The sequence below is a fragment of the Nicotiana attenuata genome, unplaced genomic scaffold (genome assembly GCF_001879085.1).
Source record: "Nicotiana attenuata strain UT unplaced genomic scaffold, NIATTr2, whole genome shotgun sequence".
Lineage (NCBI taxonomy): Eukaryota > Viridiplantae > Streptophyta > Magnoliopsida > Solanales > Solanaceae > Nicotiana > Nicotiana attenuata.
The window spans coordinates 74,384-79,889 of NW_017671389.1; positions in this window are offsets into that span (position 1 = coordinate 74,384).

Here is a 5,506-nt window from a genome sequence, read left to right on the forward strand (position 1 = left end):
GACCCCATGTGCTGGTAAGTGCCTAGCCTAACCCCGGCGAAGTAGTGACGAGGCTAGACAGGACTACCACATCAACCTGTACAGTTATATATGTGTATCTACAACGGGAAAATAACAAGAGCAAACATTTCTAAATGGGAGGGGAACATGCTTCGGGGATAGCAGATAATACAAAATTTCAAGAAAATAATAAAGAACATCAATAATTTAACTCTAACACGGATAAGGGAATAAAAGCAGATTTCACTGTCAAAACATATCTCGTTGCAGGCGTGCAACCCGATCCCATTTCTCAATGTTTCCGTGGTAGGTGTACCACCCGCTCCCATTTCATTAAATCTCGTGGTAGGCGTACCACCCACTTCCATTTCATTAAATCAACAGTTCTTCCAAAATAAAATTTACTCCAACAAACGCAACAATTTATACGAATTCATAAGACAACAAGTACACAATAATCATGACTCACTGAAGAAAACAAGTAATGACAAGTAGCAATTAATTATGGGCTTTAAGGAGCAAATAGGCAATTTAATATTTAGTATGCTAAATGTCAAGTAGCAATTAAATCACATAAACATGTAGAAATTATAGCCTAATTTCAAAGCATAATGTTGCGCAAAGATACCTCGAGCCGATACTAACAAGTAACACAATAAAGGAAAATTCCAACATAAAGAAACTCAGTAATAGTGGAATAAGACAACTAATGCACTTGAACCGACAACAACAAAAAAATCAATAAATAGAAGTAGAGGACAACATAATTCAATAATCAGCACAAATCAGGAAAAAATCAAAGACAAGTGCACGGCATCACCCTTCGTGCTTTTACTCTCGTCCTCGCCAAGCAATTAGAATAATAAAATGTGCACGGCATCACCCTTCGTGCTTATCACTCTCATCCTCACCAAGCAATTAGAATAATAAAATATGCACGGCATCACCCTTCGTGCTTTTACTCTCTTTCCTCACATATAATCAATAGAATTGGCACAGAATGGTCCATCGTGCAGCATGGCATCACCCTTCGTGCTTTACACTCTTTCCTCACAATAGCAAACAATGCACGGCATCACCCTTCGTGCTTTACACTCTTTCCTCACAATAACAAACAATGCACGGCATCACCCTTCGTGCTTTACACTCTTCCTCACCCAAACAACAATCACAAACAAGGGAATGAAGGAAGGCCTGGGCTGGTTTCGCATTTGCGAACTAGCCTTCGCATTTGCGTGAGCTGGACCTTCGCATTTACGAATACTGGCTTCGCAAATGCGAAGCCTGCAGATCAGAGATACCAGATTTTACAATAATGCAAAAATGCAATCCGACACCTATCCAAAACTCACCCGAGCCCTCGGGGCTCCAAACCAAATATGCATACAACCTCAACAACATCCTACGGACTTACTCGTGCGATCAAATCGCCAAAATAACATCAAAAACAACGAATCAAACCTCAAAATCACAAGTTTTTCCTCGAACCTCATAAACTTTCAAATTTAGAGTTTTAAGTCCGAAACACGTCAAACAACGTCCGATTTCAACCAAACTTTACAGAAAGCGCTTAAACCATATATAAGACTTGTACCGGGCGCCGGAACCAAAAAACGGGCCCGATACCACAATCTTTTACTCAAATTTCATTTTCATTTTCCTTAATCATTTCCAGAAAATAATTTCACACAAAAATTCATTTCTCGGGCTTGGGACCTCGAAATTCGATTCCGGGCATACGCCCAAGTCCCATATTTTCCTATGGACCCTCCGGGACCGTCAAATCCCGGGTCCGGGTCCGTTTAACCAAAATGTTGACCGAAGTCAAATTTATTCAATTTAATATCAAAATTTAGCATTTTTCTCATAGAATTCATATTTAAGCTTTCCGGCTACGCGCCCGGACTGCGCACGCAAATCGAGGCAACCCCAAATGAGGTTTTCAAGACCTCGGAAGCACGGAATGAATAAGAAAACAGGTGATGACCCTTTGGGTCGTCACAAACCCGATCCGGGCATACGCCCAAGTCCAAAATCATCAAACGAACCTGTTAGAACCTTGAAATCCCGATTTCGAGGTCTTTTACTAAAAAATCCAACCTTAGTCAATTCTTCCATTTTAAAGCTTCCGAAATGAGAACTCTCTCCCCAAATCAACTTCGAACTTCCCAAAATTCAATTCCGATCATGCGTACAAGTCATAATACCTGAAAGGAAGCTACTCATGGCCTCAAACCGCCGAACGACGCACTAGAGCTCAAAATGACCGGTCAGGTCATTGCATTCTCTCCCACTTAAACATACATTCGTCCTCGAACGTGTTAAGAATTGCACTGGAGTTGTCTGAAATCACTGTTTAGCAGCTCGTGCACCTACCCGCGGTACCACAATCCAGTTGAGTATATTTGTTCGAGCAAATATGAAGATTCCTCTTTTGTTTAGTCAAATAAGCCTTAGAACCCAATTCCAACATCCGGAATTCTCTACCAGGCCTGCTTCCATCATACGAACACTGTATCAATCTCTATGTGATGTACCGATACATGATTGCATACCTTTGCTAAATCCACACTATGCACTGCATAACTCCCATAACCATAATAACATCCTCTGATAACATTAGCCAAAATTTCACGAATCCGATGCTCACAATGCACCTTATGACATATACAAATCTCGTCCCAACTCTTGCAATACCGCCACGACGGAAGAGATATGTAGAAATTTATAACCAACCGCCGAGTCAACAATTCGCTGAGTCTCTCCTCCTGACAGGAACCATTACCTCATTATGAACCAAATAACGATATTTGCTCTTTAATATGCTTTATATAATCCGATCGCGCTGATCCCAAATCCAATAATTCTCGTCTCACCTAGTACGAGCTACTCAGGTAATAAGCCACCTCAGACACGACCAAAAGCCTCATATAATGCCACAATGTGCCAACAAGTTACCAACTCGAATGTGATACATAATGAAAACGAACTCTGGAAAGGGCTACTCAACCCACACAACTAATTAGACAACCGAAAAGGTGTTATGCACTTTACTCAGAAAATGGGAAACAAAACACACAAGAATAGATATAGGGAACTGTACTCAACATCACACTGTTGCGGCGTGCAAACCAATCCAAACAACATACTCAAATATTGTCCACAAGCACTCTAAGTGCATAATACCATCCCTAGGGAGACAGATAGCCCATACGCTACAAAACTCAAGCACAACTAAGGTGCGACAAAATGATCTGAATCTCGAGAGCCATACTGCTCACATAACACCATCACTACGCGAAATCTCAACATATACGAAATTTATCAAGCCGTTTCACAACTCACACGACACAATATAGTATTACATGAAATAGCCGACAACGAAACAACGTCCAACGTCCAAATACTCCTCCACAAGGAGCGCTATGCTGAAACGAACACCTCCGGCCCGATATGGAGCCCACATTCATGTCTAGATCTATCACGGACCTCAAGCCAATTCTGATCGCACCGTACTAGGCTAGTAACCTTTCAAGGATTCACAATGACCCTCTTTACCATGACACATGAGAGCAACCGTCAAATCTGGAACAAATTTCCATAGTGCAACACCAAATGAACCGAGCGCCCATTAGGCATAAATTCTCACATTGACGATTGTACCACAATTTCCATACTTGGTTTTCAATCTTTAATCAATTAAGTGACCACCTGTCACACTTATACCATCTTCCTGTGGGATACACCCCCACGACCTTCCGCACTAGGTAACAATCTGCACACCCTTACAACCGGCCCTACTAATATTGTAAAGCGAATCAAGGATCCGCAAATCAATACTTAAAGCCTCTTACATAGGACACCAATCTCAGGTGACGCTAAAGACAATACTAGCTTACTCTAACTATCTGAATCCCTTTCCCCTGCTGATCCGAGCTGGTGACATTCTTATCGACACCCAAATCGCAACCTTGATCCTCATCTTCCAACTGCCCTGTTACTCGATGCACTTAATCATGCCAATGCGCAAGAGTAAAAGAATTTCATCATAACTCCTGAACCACTAATAGGGTACACACTTAATCATATAGAAACCTTTTACTTAACTCATTTCAAGAGAACCATTGCAACATGTGACTAAATTCTCATATCCGCAGAAAATAGCAACCTCAAGTAGTGGTCTAAACCACCATAACTCTTCCACGATCCATCTGTACACAACCGACCATAATACTCGAAAGCCTCCAAATAAAATCAATTACGGCGACCGTCAAACCTCGCACGTACCATCACAAATCACATGAGTAACTCAATACGCTGAAGGAGCTGATCATTGCCATCCTTATGCCGATTCAACCATTGCTAACTGATCCGACTTCTTCTAATTTACCCTGGACTTGCCTTAGGAATAATAATATCTTCATTCAAAACATAGCAAACTCAATATGCACTCGTCCTGAGTGACCCCATTTCACGAGACCACATTGTATCAAAACCCACGAACCATTTCATACCCTCCTTGTGTGCATAATCGCGTCTTCAATTGGTACACCCATTCTGATAATTCTTCTATAAATCCAAAGTTATTTCCTCCAATTCTTCTTATACTACACCGCAGACCGGAGATAACGCAGAACACCCCAAGTTCCTTTATCATAAACCGCTGCAAAAGCTCGATACTCAACCATACTATGGACTCGAAATCCTTAGGCACCGCACTTTAACTTTTAAATCTACTAGGACCGTTGTTGAGAGTCACCCACTCTGACTTGGTCCCGAATATAATCAATGGCAAGGCTCCGCTAGCACATGACCACCCTCTAAAAGAAGCACCCGGGCGAATCACCTTCCTTGTAACTCACTTCTACCCGAAGCATAATTCCTGAGTCTTCCCAAGGCCTAAACATGAGTCGATAATGCCAATTATGGAACACATTCCTCAAATCCTTTGCTCTAATTACCACTGATGTTTTCTTTCCTTAGTCGCAATAACTCATCAATATGCCGATAACCAAAAACCTCATAAGTAGATAACCATACAATCCAATCGTAGGCGGTGGGGCTCTCCCACTTAGCTTGAAGCTACCATTGCATAAACCTGGAACACACCAAGGCTCTTTCTTCATCGTTGGCACAATATTGCACAATCAACCTGCCAAATTTCTCGAAATCTTTCTGTTAAACCCTTCATGAACACTCTGAATTACTAGCCACATTTACATATCCGACCTCTTACTAGATAACCAGTAGAATTCTTCATAAAAGCCTCGTCAACACCAGGCGATCGCTAACCTGCCCACAGGAGATAACCTACTTGTAGAAATTGCATGCCGACATCTTTCAACGTCGCTGCACTGAGTACAATCATTACGAAATCAATAGACCATCCTGAGCCCGAGCTCATTCACCAGCCGCACAAGTCCGTTCACTCCTCATAGACATCAACTAAAGGTGTGCCAATACATCCTAATCCGAAGTCACGTTGTATCCTTCTTCATATCAAGCA